Here is a 23,580-nt window from a genome sequence, read left to right on the forward strand (position 1 = left end):
CAGGCAGGTGGGCTCAGTGTCAGGACAGGCAAGGGTCAAAACCAGGAGGGCGAGAAAAAGAGAGAATGGGAAAAGCAGGAGCTTAGACACAAACGCTGGTTGACTTGACAACCTAGACAAACAAGCAACAGATGGAGAGCACAGGTATAAATTCACGGGATAATGGGCAAGATGTGTGACACCTGGAGGGGGGTGGAGAAAATCACGAAGACAGGTGAAACAGATCAGGGTGTGACACATTGAGAACGTTGAGAACGTACAGCTGGAGGGTTATTCACTCTATATATGCAGGATAGAACATCAGCCCCTGGTAAGACAAGGGGTGGGGCCCTATTCCCTATGCATATATATTTAAACAACAGCTGGTGCACAATATCTAAGGAAGTCTCAAGATTTTGCTCGCCTGAGGTAGAGTTACTTTTGATAAGCTGTCTACATACACCACAGACCAATGCTGGCACGGAAATCGCACTCAATGAGCTGTATCCCAACATAAGCAAACCAGGAAAACGCTCATTCAGAAGCGGCGCTCCTAGTGGCCGGGGACTTTAATGCAGTGAAATTTACTTTCTATCAGCATGTTAAATGTGCAACCAGAGGGGAAAAATTCTAGATCACCTTAACTCCACACACAGAGACGCGTACTAAAATCTCTCTCTCCCTCGCCCTCCATTTGGCATATCTGACCATAATTCTATCCCCCTGCTTACAATCAAAAATTGAAGCGGGAAACACCAGTGACTAGGTCTATAAGAAGGTGATCAGATGAAGCAGATGCTAAACTACAGTACTGTTTTGCTAGCACAGACTGGAATATGTTCCGGGATTCTCCTAATGGCATTGAGGAGTAAACCACATCAGTCACTGGCTTTTCAATAAGTGCATCGAGGACGTCATCTCCACAGTGACTGTACGTACATACCCCAATCAGAAGCCATGGATTACTGGCAACATTCAAACTCAGCTAAAGGGTAGAGCTGCCACTTTCAAGGAGCAGGACTCTAACCCGAAGCTTATAAGGAATCCCGATATGTCCTCCGACAAACATTCAAACAGGCAAAGTGTCAATACAGGACTAAGATCGAATCGTACTAAACCAGCTCCGACGCTCATCAGATGTGGCAGGGCTTGCAAACCATTACAGACTGCAAAGGGAAGCACAGCTGAAAGTTGCCCAGTGACACAAGCCTACCAGATGAGCTAAACAACTTCTATGCTCGCTTCGACGCAAGTAACACTGAGGCATGCATGAGAGGATGTGCTGCCCAGTGACATGAGCCTACCAGATGACCTAAACTAATTCTATGCTCGCTTCGAGGCAAATAAAACTGAAACATGCATGAGAGCACCAGCTGTTCCGGAAGACTATGTCATCACGCTCTCCACAGCCGATGTGACTAACATCTTTAGACAGGTCAACATTCACAAGGCCGCAGGGCCAGACGGACTATCAGGACGTGTACTACGAGCATCCGCTGACCAACTAACAAGTGTCTTCACTGACATTTTCAACATCTCCCTGTCCGAGTCTGTAATACCAACATGTTTCAAGCAGACCACCATAGTGCCCTGCCCAAGAACACTAACATGCCTAAATGACTACCGACCCGTAGCACTCACATTTGTAGCCATGAAGTGCTTTGAAAGGCTGGTCATGACTCAAATCAATACCATCATCCCAGAAACCCTAGACCAATCAAATTTGCATACCGTCTCTACAGATCCACAGATGATGCAGTCTCAATTGCACTCCACACTGCCCTTTCCCACCTGGACAAAAGGAACAACTACAGTTGAAGTCGTAAGTTTACATAAACCTTAGCCAAATACATTAAAACTCAGTTTTTCACAATTCCTGATATTTAATCCTAGTAATAATTCCCTGCCTTAGGTCAGTTAGGATCACCACTTTATTTTAAGAATATAAAATGTCAGAATAATAGTAGAGAGAATGCTTTATTTCAGCTTTATTTCTTTCATCATATTCTCAGTGGGTCGGAAGTATACATACACTCAATTAGTATTTGGTAACATTGCCATTAAATTGCTTAACTTGGATCAAACATTTCGGGTAGCCTTCCACAAGCTTCCCACAATAAGTTTGGTGAATATTGGCCCATTCCTCCTGACAGAACTGAGTCAGGTTTGTAGGCCTCCTTGTTCGCATACGCTTTTTCAGTTCTGCCAACAAATGTTCTATAGGATTGAGGTCAGGGCTTTCTGATGGCCACTACAATTCCTTGACTTTGTTGTTCTTAGGCCATTTAGCCACAACTTTGGAAGTATGCTTTGGGTCGTTGTCCATTTGGAAGAACCATTTGCGACCAAGCTTTAACTTCCTGACTGATGTCTTGAGATGTTGCTCAATATGTCCACATAATTTTCCTACCTCATGATGCCATCTATTTTGTGAAGTGCACCAGTCCCTCCTTCAGCAAAGCATCCCCACAACATGATGCTACCACACCTGTGCTTCATGGTTTGGATGGTGTTCTTCGGCTTGCAGGCCTCCCCCTTTTTCCTCCAAACATAATGATGGTCATTGTGGCCAAACAGTTCTATTTTTGTTTCATCAAACCAGAGGATATTTCTCCAAAAAGTACGATCTTTGTCCCCATGTGCAGTTGCAAACCGTTGTATGTCTTTTTTATGGAGGTTTTGTAGCAGTGGCTTCTTCCTTGCTGAGCGGCCTTTCAGGTTATGTCGATATAGGACTCATTTTACTGTGGATATAGAAACTTTTATACCTGTTTTCTCGAGAACCTTTGCTGTTGTTCTTGGATTTATTTGCACTTTTTGCACCAACGTACGTTCATCTCTCAGAGACAGAACGCGTCTCCTTCCTGAGTGGTATGACGGCTGTGTGGTCCCATGGTGGCTGATTTCTTTTGATATTCCCAGGATGTCAAGCAAAGTTCGACGGTAGGCCTTGAAATACATCCACAGGTACATGACCAATTGACTCAAAATATGTCAATTAGCCTATCAGAAGCTTTGAAAGCCATGACGTCATATTCTGCAATTTTACAAGCTGTTTAAAGCCACAGTCAACTTAATGTATGTAAACTTCTGACCCACAGGAATTGTGATACAGTGAATTAAGTGAAATAATCTGTCTGTAAAACCAATTGTTGGAAAATGTACTTATGTCGTGCACAAAGTAGATGTCCTAACCGACCTGCCAAAACTATAGTTTATTAACAAGACATTTCTGGAGTGGTTGAAAAATGAGTTTTAATGACTCCAACCTAAGTGTTTGTAAACTTCTGACTTCAACTGCATGTGAGAATGCTATTCATTGACTACAGCTCAATGTTCAACACCATAGTGCCCTCAAAGCTCATCAATAAGCTAAGGATCCTGGGACTAAACTCCTCCCTCTGCAACTGGATCCTGGACCTCCTATTTTTTATTTAATTTTTTTATTTCACCTTTATTTAACCAGGTAGGCTAGCTGAGAACAAGTTCTCATTTGCTACTGCGACATGGCCAAGATAAAGCAGTGTGAACAGACAACACAGAGTTAAACATGGAGTAAACAATTAACAAGTCAAAAACATAGTAGAAAAATATAAAAGTAAAGGGGAGTCTATATACATTGTGTGCAAAAGGCATGAGGAGGTAGGCGAATAATTACAATTTTGCAGATTAATAACACTGGAGTGATAAATGATCAGATGGTCATGTACAGGTAGAGATATTGGTGTGCAAAAGAGCAGAAAAGTAAATAAATAAAAACAGTATGGGGAAGAGGTAGGTAAAAATGGGTGGGCTATTTACCGATAGACTATGTACAGCTGCAGCGATCGGTTAACTGCTCAGACAGCAGATGTTTGAAGTTGGTGAGGGAGATAAAAGTCTCCAACTTCAGCGATTTTTGCAATTTGTTACAGTCACAGGCAGCAGAGAACTGGAATGAAAGGCGGCCAAATGAGGTGTTGGCTTTAGGGATGATCAGTGAGATACACCTGCTGGAGCGTGTGCTACGGATGGGTGTTGCCATCGTGACCAGTGAACTGAGATAAGGCGGAGCTTTACCTAGCATGGACTTGTAGATGATCTGGAGCCAGTGGGTCTGGCGACGAATATGTAGCGAGTGCCAGCCGACTAGAGCATACAAGTTGCAGTGGTGGGTGGTATAAGGTGCTTTAGTGACAAAACGGATGGCACTGTGATAAACTGCATCCAGTTTGCTGAGTAGAGTGTTGGAAGCAATTTTGTAGATGACATCGCCGAAGTCGAGGATCGGTAGGATATTCAGTTTTACTAGGGTAAGTTTGGCGTCGTGAGTGAAGGAGGCTTTGTTGCGGAATAGAAAGCCGATTCTTGATTTGATTTTCGATTGAAGATGTTTTATATGAGTCTGGAAGGAGAGTTTACAGTCTAGCCAGACACCTAGATACTTATAGATGTCCACATATTCAAGGTCGGAACCATCCAGGGTGGTGATGCTGGTCAGGCGTGCGGGTGCAGGCAGCGAACGGTTGAAAAGCATGCATTTGGTTTTACTAGCGTTTAAGAGCAGTTGGAGGCCACGGAAGGAGTGTTGTATGGCATTGAAGCTTGTTTGGAGGTTAGATAGCAAAGTGTCCAAGGACGGGCCGGAAGTATATAGAATGGTGTCGTCTGCGTAGAGGTGGATCAGGGAATCGCCCGCAGCAAGAGCAACATCATTGATATATACAGAGAAAAGAGTCGGCCCGAGGTTGAACCCTGTGGCACCCCCATAGAGACTGCCAGAGGACCGGACAGCATGCCCTCCGATTTGACACACTGAACTCTGTCTGCAAAGTAATTGGTGAACCAGGCAAGGCAGTCATCCAAAAAACCGAGGCTACTGAGTCTGCCGATAAGAATATGGTGATTGACAGAGTCGAAAGCCTTGGCAAGGTCGATGAAGACGGCTGCACAGTACTGTCTTTTATCGATGGCGGTTATGATATCGTTTAGTACCTTGAGCGTGGCTGAGGTGCACCCGTGACCGGCTCGGAAACCTGATTGCACAGCGGAGAAGGTACGGTGGGATTCGAGATGGTCAGTGACCTGTTTTTTGACTTGGCTTTCGAAGACCTTAGATAGGCAGGGCAGGATGGATATAGGTCTGTAACAGTTTGGGTCCAGGGTGTCTCCCCCTTTGAAGAGGGGGATGACTGCGGAAGCTTTCCAATCCTTGGGGATCTCAGACGATATGAAAGAGAGGTTGAACAGGCTGGTAATAGGGGTTGCGACAATGGCGGCGGATAGTTTCAGAAATAGAGGGTCCAGATTGTCAAGCCCAGCTGATTTGTACGGGTCCAGGTTTTGCAGCTCTTTCAGAACTGCTATCTGGATTTGGGTAAGGAGAACCTGGAGAGGCTTGGGCGAGTAGCTGCGGGGGGGGGGCAGAGCTGTTGGCTGAGGTTGGAGTAGCCAGGCGGAAGGCATGGCCAGCTGTTGAGAAAAGCTTGTTGAAGTTTTCGATAATCATGGATTTATCGGTGGTGACCGTGTTACCTAGCCTCAGTGTAGTGGGCAGCTGGGAGGAGGTGCTCTTGTTCTCCATGGACTTCACAGTGTCCCAGAACTTTTTGGAGTTGGAGCTACAGGATGCAAACTTCTGCCTGAAGAAGCTGGCCTTAGCTTTCCTGACTGACTGCGTGTATTGGTTCCTGACTTCCCTGAACAGTTGCATATCGCGGGGACTATTCGATGCTATTGCAGTCCGCCACAGGATATTTTTGTGATGGTCGAGGGCAGTCAGGTCTGGAGTGAACCAAGGGCTGTATCTGTTCTTAGTTCGGCATAGAAGTGTTTTAGGGAGCGTTTGACAGTGATGAGGGGTGGTTGTTTGACTGCGGCTCCGTAGCGGATACAGACAATGAGGCAGTGGTCGCTGAGATCCTGGTTGAAGACAGCAGAGGTGTATTTGGAGGGCCAATTGGTCAGGATGACATCTATGAGGGTGCCCTTGTTTACAGATTTAAGGTTGTACCTGGTGGGTTCCTTGATTTGTGTGAGATTGAGGGCATCTAGCTTAGATTGTAGGACTGCCGAGGTGTTAAGCATATCCCAGTTTAGGTCACCTAACAGAACAAACTCTGAAGCTAGATGGGGGGCGTTCAATTCACAAATGGTGTCCAGGGCACAGCTGGGAGCTGAGGGGGGTCAGTAGCAGGCGGCAACAGTGAGAGACTTATTTCTGGAGAGAGTAATTTTCAAAATTAGTAGTTCGAACTGTTTGGGTATGGACCTGGAAAGTATGACTTTGCAGGCTCTCTCTGCAGTAAACTGCAACTCCTCCCCCTTTGGCAGTTCTATCTTGACGGAAAATGTTATAGTTGGGTATGGAAATCTCAGAATTTTTGGTGGCCTTCCTGAGCCAGGATTCAGACACGGCAAGGACATCAGGGTTATCAGAGTGTGCTAAAGCAGTGAGTAAAACAAACTTAGGGAGGAGGCTTCTGATGTTGACATGCATGAAACCAAGGCTTTTTCGATCACAGAAGTCAACAAATGAGGGTGCCTGGGGACATGCAGGGCCTGGGTTTACCTCCACATCACCCGCGGAACAGGGGGCCACCTCCAGGTGGTGAGGGTAGGAAACAACACATCCAGCATGCTGATCATCAACAAAGGAGCCCCTCAGGAGTGTGTGCTCTGACCTGTCCTGTACTCCCTGTTCACTCATGACTGCACGACCAGACACGACTCCAACATCATCATTAAATTTGCCGAAGACACAATATTGGTAGTCCTGATCACCGACAACAACGAGACAGCCTATAGGAAGAAGGTCAGAAACCTGGCCACGGGCTGCCAGGACAACAACCTCTCCCTTAACGTGATCAAGACAAATGAGAAGATTGTGGACTACAGGAAAAATAGGACCGAGCTCACCCCCATTCTCATCGACGGGGCTGCAGCGGAGCAGGTTGAGAGCTTCAAGATCCTTGGTGTCCACATCACCAACAAACTAACATGGTCCAAGCACACCATGACAGTCGTGAAGCGGGCACGACAAAACCTATTCCCCCTCAGGACACTGAAAAGATTTGGAATGGGTCCTCAGATCCTCAAAAGTTTCTACAGCTGCACCATCGAGAAAATCCTGACGGGTTGCATCACCGCCTGGTATGGCAACTGCTCGGTCTCCGACCGCAAGGCACTACAGAGGGTAGTGCCTGCCATCCAGGACCTCTATACCAGGCGTTGTCAAAGGAAGGCCCTAAATTTGTCAAAGACTCCAGCCACCCCAGTCATAGACTGTTCTCTCTGCTACCGCATGGCAAGCGGTACCGGAGTGCCAAGTCTAGGACCAAGAGGCTTCGAAACAGCTTCTACCCCCAAGCCATAAGACTCCTGAACAGCTAATCAAATGGCTACCCAGAGTCTTTGCAGTGCCCGCCCCCCCTTCTACTATGCTGCGACTCTCTGTTATTATCTATGCATAGTCCCTTTAACTCTACCCACATGTACATATTACCTCAATTACCTCGACACCGGTGCCCCCGCACATTGACTCTGTACTGGTAACCCCTGTAGATAGCCTCCACATTGACTCTGTAGCGGTACCCCCTGTATATAGCCTCCACATTGACTCTGTACCGGTACCCCCTGTATATAACCTCCACATTGACTCTGTAAAGGTACCCCCCTGTATATAGCCTCCACATTGACTCTGTACCGGTACCCCCTGTATATAGCCTCCACATTGACTCTGTACTGGTACCCCCTGTATATAGCCTCCACATTGACTCTGTACTGGTAACCCCTGTAGGTAGCCTCCACATTGACTCTGTAGCGGTACCCCCTGTATATAGCCTCCACATTGACTCTGTACCGGTACCCCCTGTATATAGCCTCCACATTGACTCTGTAAAGGTACCCCCCTGTATATAGCCTCCACATTGACTCTGTACCGGTACCCCCTGTATATAGCCTCCACATTGACTCTGTACTGGTACCCCCTGTATATAGCCTCCACATTGACTCTGTACTGGTACCCCCTGTATATAGCCTCCACATTGACTCTGTACTGGTAACCCCTGTAGATAGCCTCCACATTGACTCTGTAGCAGTACCCCCTGTATATAGCCTCCACATTGACTCTGTACCGGTACCCCCTGTATATAGCCTCCACATTGACTCTTACTTCCGGCGCCGACAGAGATGGCCGCCTCGCTTCGCGTTCCTAGGAAACTATGCAGTTTTTGTTTTTTTACGTGTTATTTCTTACACTAGTACCCCAGGTCATCTTAGGTTTCATTACATACAGCCGAGAAGAACTACTGAATATAAGATCAGCGTCAACTCACCATCAGTACGACCAAGAATATGTTTTTCGCGATGCGGATCCTGTGTTCTGCCTTACAACCAGTGTAACGGAGCGGATTACATGCAGCGACCCAAAAAAACAACTCAGAAAAAGAGGGAAACGAAGCGGTCTTCTGGTCAGACTCCGGAGACGGGCACATCGTGCACCACTCCCTAGCATTCTTCTTGCCAATGTCCAGTCTCTTGACAACAAGGTTGATGAAATCCGAGCAAGGGTAGCATTCCAGAGGGACATCAGAGACTGTAACGTTCTTTGCTTCACGGAAACATGGCTAACTGGAGAGACGCAATCCAAAGCGGTGCAGCCAGCGGGTTTCTCCACGCATCGCGCCGACAGAAACGAACATCTTTCTGGTAAGAAGAGGGGCGGGGGCGTATGCCTTATGGCCAACGTGACATGGTGTGATGAAAGAAACATACAGGAACTCAAATCCTTCTGTTCACCTGATTTAGAATTCCTCACAATCAAATGTAGACCGCATTATCTACCAAGAGAATTCTCTTCGATTATAATCACAGCCGTATATATCCCCCCCCAAGCAGACACATCGATGGCTCTGAACGAACTTTATTTAACTCTCTGCAAACTGGAAACGATTTATCCGGAGGCTGCATTCATTGTAACTGGGGATTTTAACAAGGCTAATCTGAAAACAAGACTCCCTAAATTTTATCAGCATATCGATTGCGCAACCAGGGGTGGAAAGACCCTGGATCATTGTTACTCTAACTTCCGCGACGCATATAAGGCCCTGCCCTGCCCCCCTTTCGGAAAAGCTGACCACGACTCCATTTTGTTGATCCCTGCCTACAGACAGAAACTAAAACAAGAAGTTCCCACGCTGAGGTCTGTCCAACGCTGGTCCGACCAAGCTGACTCCACACTCCAAGACTGCTTCCATCACGTGGACTGGGAGATGTTTCGTATTTCGTCAGACAACAACATTGACGAATACGCTGATTCGGTGTGCGAGTTCATTAGAACGTGCGTTGAAGATGTCGTTCCAATAGCAACGATTAAAACATTACCTAACCAGAAACCGTGGATTGATGGCAGCATTCGTGTGGAACTGAAGGCGCGAACCACTGCTTTTAATCAGGGCAAGGTGTCTGGTGACATGACTGAATACAAACAGTGCAGCTATTCCCTCCGCAAGGCTATCAAACAAGCTAAGCGCCAGTACAGAGACAAAGTAGAATCTCAATTCAACGGCTCAGACACAAGAGGCATGTGGCAGGGTCTACAGTCAATCACGGACTACAGGAAGAAACCCAGCCCAGTCACGGACCAGGATGTCTTGCTCCCAGTTAGACTAAATAACTTTTTTGCCCGCTTTGAGGACAATACAGTGCCACTGACACGGCCTGCAACGAAAACATGCGGTCTCTCCTTCACTGCAGCCGAAGTGAGTAAGACATTTAGACGTGTTAACCCTCGCAAGGCTGCAGGCCCAGACGGCATCCCCAGCCGCGCCCTCAGAGCATGCGCAGACCAGCTGGCCGGTGTGTTTACGGACATATTCAATCAATCCCTATACCAGTCTGCTGTTCCCACATGCTTCAAGAGGGCCACCATTGTTCCTGTTCCCAAGAAAGCTAAGGTAACTGAGCTAAACGACTACCGCCCCGTAGCACTCACATCCGTCATCATGAAGTGCTTTGAGAGACTAGTCAAGGACCATATCACCTCCACCCTACCTGACACCCTAGACCCACTCCAATTTGCTTACCGCCCAAATAGGTCCACAGACGATGCAATCTCAACCACACTGCCCTAACCCATCTGGACAAGAGGAATACCTATGTGAGAATGCTGTTCATCGACTACAGCTCGGCATTCAACACCATAGTACCCTCCAAGCTCGTCATCAAGCTCGAGACCCTGGGTCTCGACCCCGCCCTGTGCAACTGGGTACTGGACTTCCTGACGGGCCGCCCCCAGGTGGTGAGGGTAGGCAACAACATCTCCTCCCCGCTGATCCTCAACACTGGGGCCCCACAAGGGTGCGTTCTGAGCCCTCTCCTGTACTCCCTGTTCACCCACGACTGCGTGGCCATGCACGCCTCCAACTCAATCATCAAGTTTGCGGACGACACAACAGTGGTAGGCTTGATTACCAATAACGACGAGACGGCCTACAGGGAGGAGGTGAGGGCCCTCGGAGTGTGGTGTCAGGAAAATAACCTCACACTCAACGTCAACAAAACTAAGGAGATGATTGTGGACTTCAGGAAACAGCAGAGGGAACACCCCCCCATCCACATCGATGGAACAGTAGTGGAGAGGGTAGCAAGTTTTAAGTTCCTCGGCATACACATCACAGACAAACTGAATTGGTCCACTCACACAGACAGCATCGTGAGGAAGGCGCAGCAGCGCCTCTTCAACCTCAGGAGGCTGAAGAAATTCGGCTTGTCACCAAAAGCACTCACAAACTTCTACAGATGCACAATCGAGAGCATCCTGGCAGGCTGTATCACCGCCTGGTATGGCAACTGCACCGCCCTCAACCGTAAGGCTCTCCAGAGGGTAGTGAGGTCTGCACAACGCATCACCGGGGGCAAACTACCTGCCCTCCAGGACACCTACACCACCCGATGCTACAGGAAGGCCATAAAGATCATCAAGGACATCAACCACCCGAGCCACTGCCTGTTCACCCCGCTGTCATCCAGAAGGCGAGGTCAGTACAGGTGCATCAAAGCTGGGACCGAGAGACTGAAAAACAGCTTCTATCTCAAGGCCATCAGACTGTTAAACAGCCACCACTAACATTGAGTGGCTACTGCCAACACACTGTCGATGACACTGACTCTACTCCAGCCACTTTAATCATGGGAATTGATGGGAAATGATGTAAATATATCACTAGCCACTTTTAACAATGCTACCTTATATAATGTTACTTACCCTACATTATTCATCTCATATGCATACATAGATACTGTACTCTATATCATCGACTGCATCCTTATGTAATACATGTATCACTAGCCACTTTAACTACGCCACTTGGTTTACATACTCATCTCATATGTATATACTGTACTCGATATCATCTACTGTATCTTGCCTATGCTGCTCTGTACCATCACTGATTCATATATCCTTATGTACATATTCTTTATCCCCTTACACTGTGTATAAGACAGTAGTTTTTTTGGAATTAGTTAGTTAGATTACTTGTTCGTTATTACTGCATTGTCGGAACTAGAAGCACAAGCATTTCGCTACACTCGCATTAACATCTGCTAACCATGTGTATGTGACAAATAAAATTAGATTTGATTTGATTTAAAGGTACCCCCCTGTATATAGCCTCCACATTGACTCTGTACCGGTACCCCCTGTATATAGCCTCCACATTGACTCTGTACTGGTACCCCCTGTATATAGCCTCCACATTGACTCTGTACCGGTACCCCCTGTATATAGCCTCCACATTGACTCTGTACTGGTACCCCCTGTATATAGCCTCCACATTGACTCTGTACCGGTACCCCCTGTATATAGCCTCCACATTGACTCTGTACTGGTACCCCCTGTATATAGCCTCCACATTGACTCTGTACTGGTACCCCCTGTATATAGCCTCCACATTGACTCTGTACCGGTACCCCCTGTATATAGCCTCCACATTGACTCTGTACCGGTACCCCCTGTATATAGCCTCCACATTGACTCTGTACCGGTACCCCCTGTATATAGCCTCCACATTGACTCTGTACCGGTACCCCCTGTATATAGCCTCCACATTGACTCTGTACCGGTACCCCCTGTATATAGCCTCCACATTGACTCTGTACCGGTACCCCCTGTATATAGCCTCCACATTGACTCTGTACCGGTACCCCCTGTATATAGCCTCCACATTGACTCTGTACTGGTACCCCCTGTATATAGCCTCCACATTGACTCTGTACTGGTACCCCCTGTATATAGCCTCCACATTGACTCTGTACTGGTACCCCCTGTATATAGCCTCCACATTGACTCTGTACTGGTACCCCCTGTATATAGCCTCCACATTGACTCTGTACTGGTACCCCCTGTATATAGCCTCCACATTGACTCTGTACCGGTACCCCCTGTATATAGCCTCCACATTGACTCTGTACCGGTACCCCCTGTATATAGCCTCCACATTGACTCTGTACCGGTACCCCCTGTATATAGCCTCCACATTGACTCTGTACCGGTACCCCCTGTATATAGCCTCCACATTGACTCTGTACCGGTACCCCCTGTATATAGCCTCCACATTGACTCTGTACCGGTACCCCCTGTATATAGCCTCCACATTGACTCTGTACCGGTACCCCCTGTATATAGCCTCCACATTGACTCTGTACCGGTACCCCCTGTATATAGCCTCCACATTGACTCTGTACCGGTACCCCCTGTATATAGCCTCCACATTGACTCTGTACCGGTACCCCCTGTATATAGCCTCCACATTGACTCTGTACCGGTACCCCCTGTATATAGCCTCCACATTGACTCTGTACCGGTACCCCCTGTATATAGCCTCCACATTGACTCTGTACCGGTACCCCCTGTATATAGCCTCCACATTGACTCTGTACCGGTACCCCCTGTATATAGTCTCCACATTGACTCTGTACCGGTACCCCCTGTATATAGCCTCCACATTGACTCTGTACCGGTACCCCCTGTATATAGCCTCCACATTGACTCTGTACCGGTACCCCCTGTATATAGCCTCCACATTGACTTTGTACCGGTACCCCCTGTATATAGCCTCCACATTGACTCTGTACCGGTACCCCCTGTATATAGCCTCCACATTGACTCTCTACCAGTACCCCTGTATATAGCCTCCACATTGACTCTGTACCGGTACCCCCTGTATATAGCCTCCACATTGACTCTGTACCGGTACACCCTGTATATAGCCTCCACATTGACGCTCTACCAGTACCCCTGTATATAGCCTCCACATTGACTCTCTACCAGTACCCCCTGTATATAGCCTCCACATTGACGCTCTACCAGTACCCCCTGTATATAGCCTCCACATTGACGCTCTACCAGTACCCCCTGTATATAGCCTCCACATTGACTCTCTACCAGTACCCCCCTGTATATAGCCTCCACATTGACTCTCTACCAGTACCCCCTGTATATAGCCTCCACATTGACTCTGTACCGGTACCCCCTGTATATAGCCTCCACATTGACGCTCTACCAGTACCCCCTGTATATAGCCTCCACATTGACTCTCTACCGGTACCCCCTGTATATAGCCTCCACATTGACTCTCTACCAGTACCCCCTGTATATAGCCTCCACATTGACTCTGTACTGGTAACCCCTGTATATAGCCTCCACATTGACTCTGTACCGGTACCCCCTGTATATAGCCTCCACATTGACTCTGTACCGGTACCCCCTGTATATAGCCTCCACATTGACTCTGTACTGGTCCCCCCTGTATATAGCCTCCACATTGACTCTGTACCGGTACCCCCTGTATATAGCCTCCACATTGACTCTGTACTGGTCCCCCCTGTATATAGCCTCCACATTGACTCTGTACCGGTACCCCCTGTATATAGCCTCCACATTGACTCAGTACCGGTACCCCCTGTATATAGCCTCCACATTGACTCTGTACCGGTACCCCCTATATATAGCCTCCACATTGACTCTGTACCGGTACCCCCTGTATATAGCCTCCACATTGACTCAGTACCGGTACCCCCTGTATATAGCCTCCACATTGACTCTGTACCGGTACCCCCTATATATTGCCTCCACATTGACTCTGTACCGGTACCCCCTATATATAGCCTCCACATTGACTCTGTACCGGTACCCCCTGTATATAGCCTCCACATTGACTCTGTACTGGTACCCCCTGTATATAGCCTCCACATTGACTCAGTACCGGTACCCCCCTGTATATAGCCTCCACATTGACTCTGTACCGGTACCCCCTGTATATAGCCTCCACATTGACTCTGTACTGGTACCCCCTGTATATAGCCTCCACATTGACTCAGTACCGGTACCCCCTGTATATAGCCTCCACATTGACTCTGTACTGGTACCCCCTGTATATAGCCTCCACATTGACTCTGTACCAGTACCTCCTGTATATAGCCTCCACATTGACTCTGTACCGGTACCCCCTGTATATAGCCTCCACATTGACTCTGTACCGGTACCCCCTGTATATAGCCTCCACATTGACTCTGTACCGTAACACCCTGTATATAGCCTCCACATTGACTCTGTACTGGTCCCCCCTGTATATAGCCTCCACATTGACTCTGTACCGGTACCCCCTGTATATAGCCTCCACATTGACTCTGTACCGGTACCCCCTGTATATAGCCTCCACATTGACTCTGTACCAGTACCTCCTGTATATAGCCTCCACATTGACTCTGTACCGGTACCCCCTGTATATAGCCTCCACATTGACTCTGTACCGGTACCCCCTGTATATAGCCTCCACATTGACTCTGTACTGGTCCCCCCTGTATATAGCCTCCACATTGACTCTGTACTGGTCCCCCCTGTATATAGCCTCCACATTGACTCTGTACTGGTCCCCCCTGTATATAGCCTCCACATTGACTCTGTACTGGTACCCCCTGTATATAGCCTCCACATTGACTCTGTACCGGTACCCCCTGTATATAGCCTCCACATTGACTCTGTACTGGTCCCCCCTGTATATAGCCTCCACATTGACTCTGTACCGGTACCCCCTGTATATAGCCTCCACATTGACTCTGTACCGGTACCCCCTGTATATAGCCTCCACATTGACTCTGTACCGGTACCCCCTGTATATAGCCTCCACATTGACTCTGTACCGGTCCCCCCTGTATATAGCCTCCACATTGACTCTGTACTGTAATACCCTGTATATAGCCTCCACATTGACTCTGTACCGGTACCCCCTGTATATAGCCTCCACATTGACTCTGTACCGGTACCCCCTGTATATAGCCTCCACATTGACTCTGTACTGGTACCCCCTGTATATAGCCTCCACATTGACTCTGTACTGTAATACCCTGTATATAGCCTCCACATTGACTCTGTACCGGTCCCCCCTGTATATAGCCTCCACATTGACTCTGTACTGTAATACCCTGTATATAGCCTCCACATTGACTCTGTACTGGTACCCCCTGTATATAGCCTCCACATTGACTCTGTACTGTAATACCCTGTATATAGCCTCCACATTGACTCTGTACTGGTACCCCCTGTATATAGCCTCCACATTGACTCTGTACTGTAATACCCTGTATATAGCCTCCACATTGACTCTGTACTGGTACCCCCTGTATATAGCCTCCACATTGACTCTGTACTGGTACCCCCTGTATATAGCCTCCACATTGACTCTGTACTGGTCCCCCCTGTATATAGCCTCCACATTGACTCAGTACCGGTACCCCCTGTATATAGCCTCCACACTGACTCTGTACCGGTACCCCCTGTATATAGCCTCCACACTGACTCTGTACTGGTACCCCCTGTATATAGCCTCCACATTGACTCTGTACCGGTACCCCCTGTATATAGCCTCCACATTGACTCTGTACTGGTCCCCCCTGTATATAGCCTCCACATTGACTCAGTACCGGTACCCCCTGTATATAGCCTCCACACTGACTCTGTACCGGTACCCCCTGTATATAGCCTCCACACTGACTCTGTACTGGTACCCCCTGTATATAGCCTCCACACTGACTCTGTACAGGTACCCCCTGTATATAGCCTCCACATTGACTCTGTACCAGTACCCCCTGTATATAGCCTCCACACTGACTCTGTACCGGTACCCCCTGTATATAGCCTCCACACTGACTCTGTACTGGTACCCCCTGTATATAGCCTCCACATTGACTCTGTACTGGTACCCCCTGTATATAGCCTCCACATTGACTCTGTACCGGTACCCCCTGTATATAGCCTCCACATTGACTCTGTACCGGTACCCCCCTGTATATAGCCTCCACATTGACTCTGTACCGTAATACCCTGTATATAGCCTCCACATTGACTCTGTACCGTAATACCCTGTATATAGCCTCCACATTGACTCTGTACCGTAATACCCTGTATATAGCCTCCACATTGACTCTGTACTGGTACCCCCTGTATATAGCCTCCACATTGACTCTGTACCGTAATACCCTGTATATAGCCTCCACATTGACTCTGTACCGTAATACCCTGTATATAGCCTCCACATTGACTCTGTACCGTAATACCCTGTATATAGCCTCCACATTGACTCTGTACCGGTACCCCCTGTATATAGCCTCCACATTGACTCTGTACCAGTACCCCCTGTATATAGCCTCCACATTGACTCTGTACCAGTACCCCCTGTATATAGCCTCCACATTGACTCTGTACCAGTACCCCCCTGTATATAGCCTCCACATTGACTCTGTACCAGTACCCCCCTGTATATAGCCTCCACATTGACTCTGTACCAGTACCCCCTGTATATAGCCTCCACATTGACTCTGTACCAGTACCCCCTGTATATAGCCTCCACATTGACTCTGTACCGGTACCCCCTGTATATAGCCTCCACATTGACTCTGTACCGGTACCCCCTGTATATAGCCTCCACATTGACTCTGTACCGGTACCCCCTGTATATAGCCTCCACATTGACTCTGTACCGGTACCCCCTGTATATAGCCTCCACATTGACTCTGTACCGTAATACCCTGTATATAGCCTCCACATTGACTCTGTACCGTAATACCCTGTATATAGCCTCCACATTGACTCTGTACCGGTACCCCCTGTATATAGCCTCCACATTGACTCTGTACCGGTACCCCCTGTATATAGCCTCCACATTGACTCTGTACCGGTACCCCCTGTATATAACCTCCACATTGACTCTGTACTGGTCCCCCCTGTATATAGCCTCCACATTGACTCTGTACTGGTCCCCCCTGTATATAGCCTCCACATTGACTCTGTACCGGTACCCCCTGTATATAGCCTCCACATTGACTCTGTACTGGTACCCCCTGTATATAGCCTCCACATTGACTCTGTACCGTAATACCCTGTATATAGCCTCCACATTGACTCTGTACTGGTACCCCCTGTATATAGCCTCCACATTGACTCTGTACCGGTACCCCCTGTATATAGCCTCCACATTGACTCTGTACCGGTACCCCCTGTATATAGCCTCCACATTGACTCTGTACCAGTACCCCCTGTATATAGCCTCCACATTGACTCTGTACCGTAATACCCTGTATATAGCCTCCACATTGACTCTGTACCGTAATACCCTGTATATAGCCTCCACATTGACTCTGTACCAGTACCTCCTGTATATAGCCTTGCTTGTTATTTTACTGCTGCTGTTTAAATATTTGTTGTTCTTATCTCTTTTGTTTGTATTTTCTTAAAACTGCTATGTTGGTTAAGGGCTTGATAGTGAGCATTTGACTGTAAGATCTACACCTGTTGTATTCGGCGCATGTGACAAATAACATTCGATTTCATTTGAAATACATCAAATATTTCCTGGCTGTATAACTATTTCCCACAATGCAATGTAATTTATGGTAATCTACTGTATTCAATTCATATAGTATGTTACTGTTGTTCATAAACTAATTTGCCATGTGAAGTATTTTCTTACTGTGAACTGTACAGGACATCTGAACGGTCACTTTTCTCCAGGGTGGTTATATTCGCTATGGCTTTCTACTACAATTTGTGCATACCAAATGAAAAATAAGATATTATTTTAAAGAGGAGTTGGAGAATGAAAATAATTGCACTTATTGCTCAGATCCCAGCTATAGTGTTTATGGCTGTATACTAACCTGAATTTATTAGTAAACATTGAGCTGTATTTTAGCGTGGTTAGGTGGTGTCTGCATGGGTCTCTCAAACTGAAATGGATCCATTAAATTGAACCCCAAACAAGGTCTCAACCTGGAATATTAAACCATTTCTGACTGTTTTTTAAATATAATGGATGTGGTACTTAGGTCAAAATCCTGACTATAGTCTATAGTATACTGATTATTTCATTATATCTTCAGATGTTAGGAGTCTTTGGGTAACAATTCTCCAATACTTTATCATTTTGGATCTTGTTTGGCGTAAGTTAGCCACTTCCTCACTACTTTTAAAGCAATGACATCATTGCTGAACTGCATGACTAACTCTTTGTCACTTCGCCACCTTTTCTTGGGATTGAATACTGTCGATTACAATGTGTCATAGCCGCATGCAGTCCCCATTGGCTCCCTCTTTAGCATCCAATGATAAACAAGTGTCCTATATAGCACATCAATAGCTGTGCCAAAGACTTCCTTGACTCCTCCAGAGAATTCTGGAGAGAACTTATCTCTGAAGGGGTCGGCAATAACACAGCCCTTCCGAGAGACAATGCAGAGCCATCAAGAAGAAGAAGTGGCGAAAGGGATGCGATATTTGCAAACACTCCACAAACAGTAGATGGTGAACGAAGATTGGAGCGATATAGACATGAAAACAGAGAGAGATGGAGGAATAGCAGCGGAAAGACACAAATGGAGCAGGAGAGACAGAGAGAGGGAGAGGGAGAGAGCGATAACCCAGGCCTAGCTCTGGCGCTGTGACTGAGACGGGAGGAAGCTAGACCTCTGTGGACACGAGCTGGTAACCATGGAGACGGGGCGAAAGGAGGAACAGGAAGCAGAGGCAGAAAATAGAATCACATTTGTGCTGAGATCTGCAGTAGTGCTGCAGTGCTGTGTGCTTTCTTCAGGAGATGAAGGAGAGAACAGGCGAATAATAGCCGAGGGAGAGAGAGAGATGAGAGATGGAGAAAAGACGGCAAATAGAGAGAGGGAGGGAGGGATTTTTTTATTTAATTTATTTATTTCACCTTTATTTAACCAGGTAAGTTAGTTGAGAACAAGTTCTCATTTGCAACTGCGACCTGGCCAAGATAAAGCATAGCAGTGTGAACAGACAACACAGAGTTACACATGGAGTAAACAATTAACAAGTCAATAACACAGTAGAGAAAAAAAGGGGAGTCTATATACATTGTGTGCAAAAGGCATGAGGAGGTAGGCGAATAATTACAATTTTGCAGATTAACACTGGAGTGATAAATGATCAGATGGTCATGTACAGGTAGAGATATTGGTGTGCAAAAGAGCAGAAAACTAAATAATTAAAAACAGTATGGGGATGAGGTAGGTAAAAATGGGTGGGCTATGGGTGTTGCCATCGTGACCAGTGACCTGAGATAAGGCGGAGCTTTACCTAGCATGGACTTGCAGATGACCTGGAGCCAGTGGGTCTGGCGACGAATATGTAGCGAGGGCCAGCCGACTAGAGCATACAAGTCGCAGTGGTGGGTGGTATAATGTGCTTTAGTAACAAAACGGATGGCACTGTGATAAACTGCATCCAGTTTGCTGAGTAGAGTGTTGGAAGCAATTTTGTAGATGACATCGCCGAAGTCGAGGATCGGTAAGATAGTCAGTTTTACTAGGGTAAGTTTGGCGGCGTGAGTGAAGGAGGCTTTGTTGCGGAATAGAAAGCCGACTCTTGATTTGATTTTCGATTGGAGATGTTTGATATGAGTCTGGAAGGAGAGTTTACAGTCTAGCCAGACACCTAAGTACTTATAGATGTCCACATTTTCAAGGTCGGAACAGGCAGCGAACGGTTGAAAAGCATGCATTTGGTTTTACTAGCGTTTAAGAGCCGTTGGAGGCCACGGAAGAAGTGTTGTATGGCATTGAAGCTTGTTTGGAGGTTAGATAGCACAGTGTCCAAGGACGGGCCGGAAGTATATAGAATGGTGTCGTCTGCGTAGAGGTGGATCAGGGAATCGCCCGCAGCAAGAGCAACATCATTGATATATACAGAGAAAAGAGTCGGCCCGAGGATTGAACCCTGTGGCACCCCCATAGAGACTGCCAGAGGACCTACGAGGGTAGAATGAGTGAAAGAAAGGAGAAAGAAAAAGATGGGAAAATGGGGGTAAATAGACGAGGAGAGAGGGAGTGAGGGATGCAAGGAGGGAACAGGAGAGCTAAAGAAGGAGAGGGAGAGAATGGAAAAAGACGTGGTAAATAGACGGAGAGAGGGAGTGAGGGATGCAAGGAGAGAACAGGAGAGCTAAAGAAGGAGAGGGAGAGAATGGAAAAAGACGTGGTAAATAGACAAGGAGAGAGGGATGCAAGGAGAGAACAGGAGAGCTAAAGAAGGAGAGGGAGAGAATGGAAAAAGATGTGGTAAATAGACATGAGGAGAGAGGGAGTGAGGGATGCAAGGAGAGAACAGGAGAGCTAAAGAAGGAGAGGGAGAATGGAAAAAGACGTGGTAAATAGATGAGGAGAGAGGGACTGAGGGATGTAAGGAGAGAACAGGAGAGATGGATAGCGTGAGGGAGTGAGGGATGCCAGGGGCATAGAGAGAAGGAAGTAGAAATAGTGTACGAACAGGAGAGATGGATAGAGTGAGGGAGTGAGGGATGCCAGGGGCATGGAGAGAAGGAAGTAGAAATAGAGAACAAACAGGAGAGATGGATAGAGTGAGGGAGTGGGGGATGCCAGGGGCATAGAGAGAAGGAAGTAGAACTAGAGAACGAACAGGAGAGATGGATAGAGTGAGGGAGTGAGGGATGCCAGGGGCATAGAGAGAAGGAAGTAGAACTAGAGAACGAACAGGAGAGATGGATAGGAGTGAGGGATGCCAGGGGCATGGAGAGAAGGAAGTAGAAATAGAGAACAAACAGGAGAGATGGATAGAGTGAGGGAGTGAGAGGATGAGAGGATGAGGACTCGAAGTGGGGATTGAAATGAGGGAGTGGAGAGAAAAATAGGGAATAGAAAAGGATCGGTAATGGGGAAATAGAAAGAGAAATGTGGGAGAGGTAAGAAAAAACCGAGGGGAAGAAGAACCGAGAGAGAGGGAGGAGAAGTGACGAAGAGAGCATAGAAAGAGGTCAATTAAAAACAATTGTGGATCGAGGACAAAAAGAGGAGGGGGGAAAGAGGAGAGATAAGGTCAAGAGTGATAGAGGTCAATATGTGAAAGGGGAAGTGGAAGATGCAGCAGAGGAGGAGGAATAGGAATACAGACGTGGAAAAACAGAAACAGAACCTGGAAGTAAAGGAAAGAAAACGGTGATGAGTGGAAGACATAGGGATTAGAGAGTGATAAAAAGGACAGAAGAAGGGAGGAGGGAGTGAAAGAGAGCAGAGTAATTATTAAAGATAAATGCCATATCCCTTCTCTCTGCTGTGGTCAACTAGTAGTGCTCCCACAAGAAGAGCTGAAGTGGAGGAGGAAGAAGAGCCCTTGTAATTCAGGATGACCTCATAAACCATGTAAGCTTACCAGGAGCTGTTTGGGTCTCTTCCAATACTACCACAGTCCCATTCCTCCACAATCATCACCTTTTTAGGCCAAGGTCCAGAGTTGTTCCTACCTATTCCTCACAATACCATTTTGGATCATGCACCCATTTTTGACAGTTATTTCATCCTAGACCAATGCAGTGTTGGCAAGCTCAAGTATGGCTCCCTAGCCATCATTATGACAGGCGAAACCTACATTTGCCACTGACAACATAGAAATATGCTCTATGGAAATATACTCTATACAAATCTACAGCTCTTGTCATGATGGATTCTAGTAGAGATAGTGTAGCTCTTCGACCTGCTCTGACGGACCTTGCTCCCTCACATGTGCTCCTTATTACCACCACTAAGTAGAGATTTCTGTAAATAAAGCCTAATGTCCTCTTTATCCCGCTGAAGCTGATTTACAGCCTTCTTAACGTAATTGTCTATTAAATAGCGATTTTCACCGCAATTCGGGGGGGATTTGGGAGAGAAGCAGACAATATATTTTGAAGGGAAACTATGTGGTTGTAAAGTGGCATGCTGGCTGGGGGTGGTCTATGTGTCAGCTGTCTGCGGAATTGGACAGAAGTCCGGCTGTATTGAGCAGACACGTGGCCATAGTGACCTTTTTTTATGTAATTGAGACTGTGGGGCGGGGGGGGGGGGGGGTAGTGTGTGTGTGCAGGGAGGAGGATTAAACAGCTGTAGTCTGGATGGAAAGAACAGGGGAGCAGGCTCAGGACCTTGCAGATGGATGAACTGGTGGTGGTGGGGCTTTCCTTTTCTTTATCTCTCTGGATCTCTCTCCCGCTCTCCTTTTCTGTCTCTTCTCCAAAACTCAATTGTCTCAAGTCTACTCTATTCATTTGAGGGGCAGCTTGCACAAGCATCTCTCTCTCATCCAAGGATGTATGTCTCACCAAACATGAACTGTTTAATGTTTTGTCTATTCAAGTGAGAGAATATACTTATGTGTGTATCATTAATAATTACTCTGTCTTCAATATCTTGTCATTCTGAAGGATCTGATATTTTGTTTGGCACCAGACAGATGGCCAAATTACCATAAACAAGGTTGATGTGGTTCAATTCAACATCAAAACAAGGTACAACAATTGTTTCTCTGTGCCTGTCAGAGTTTCCTTGTTGGATAATGGCTTCATTAACAGTTAAGTAACTCTGGGACGCCGTTGTCCCAGCCACGGTGGGTCTTGCTGGGCTGCGGCAGTGAGCCCGAAGTGGGTGTCTGAAGGACTGAGCGACCTTGACACCAGCCTGACACAACGGGCCATTCTTGCAGCAGGCTGGACGGAATGACTCATTGAGGCACTGTTGCACCCTCCACCCACCCTCTTTTCCCTCCCCTTCCCCATCTGTGTGTGGCCACCAACCGAAAGGTCTATTGCTGTACACCACCGATAGCTCCCGAAAATCTAGAGAGGCCTCCTTGACTCCACAAAGGAGCCTCTATGCTCTGGACGGGAGCGTCTGAACGTCTGAATGGGAGCCTTCTTTTCTCTGTAACATCAATGGGGCTCCTTCTGCCCGCTCTGTAGACTTGGGCCTTCAAAGAACCATCCCTGTGGCGATTGAGGCCATAGCACTCCCTCCTATGGCCTTCCGTTCTCATTTCAAATCACAACACTGGCGGCTCGTAACGGACGAGGCTCTCGCCAAGAACGGGTAGGTTCGAGGAGCCTCGCAGAATATTCTCTGTGTGACCATTTCTTTGTGGGAGGATGGCGATAAGAAAAGGAGAGATGACACTCATCTCTGTAGTCTCGAAGTCTTGAGAAAATCTCCCGCAAGTCATAGGCCGGGGTTTGTTTGGTCTGCGAGATGACTTGTGGGTGATGCTATCTGCAAGAAATG

This window comes from Oncorhynchus kisutch, linkage group LG29, assembly GCF_002021735.2.
Source record: "Oncorhynchus kisutch isolate 150728-3 linkage group LG29, Okis_V2, whole genome shotgun sequence".
In the NCBI taxonomy this organism is placed as follows: Eukaryota; Metazoa; Chordata; class Actinopteri; order Salmoniformes; family Salmonidae; genus Oncorhynchus; species Oncorhynchus kisutch.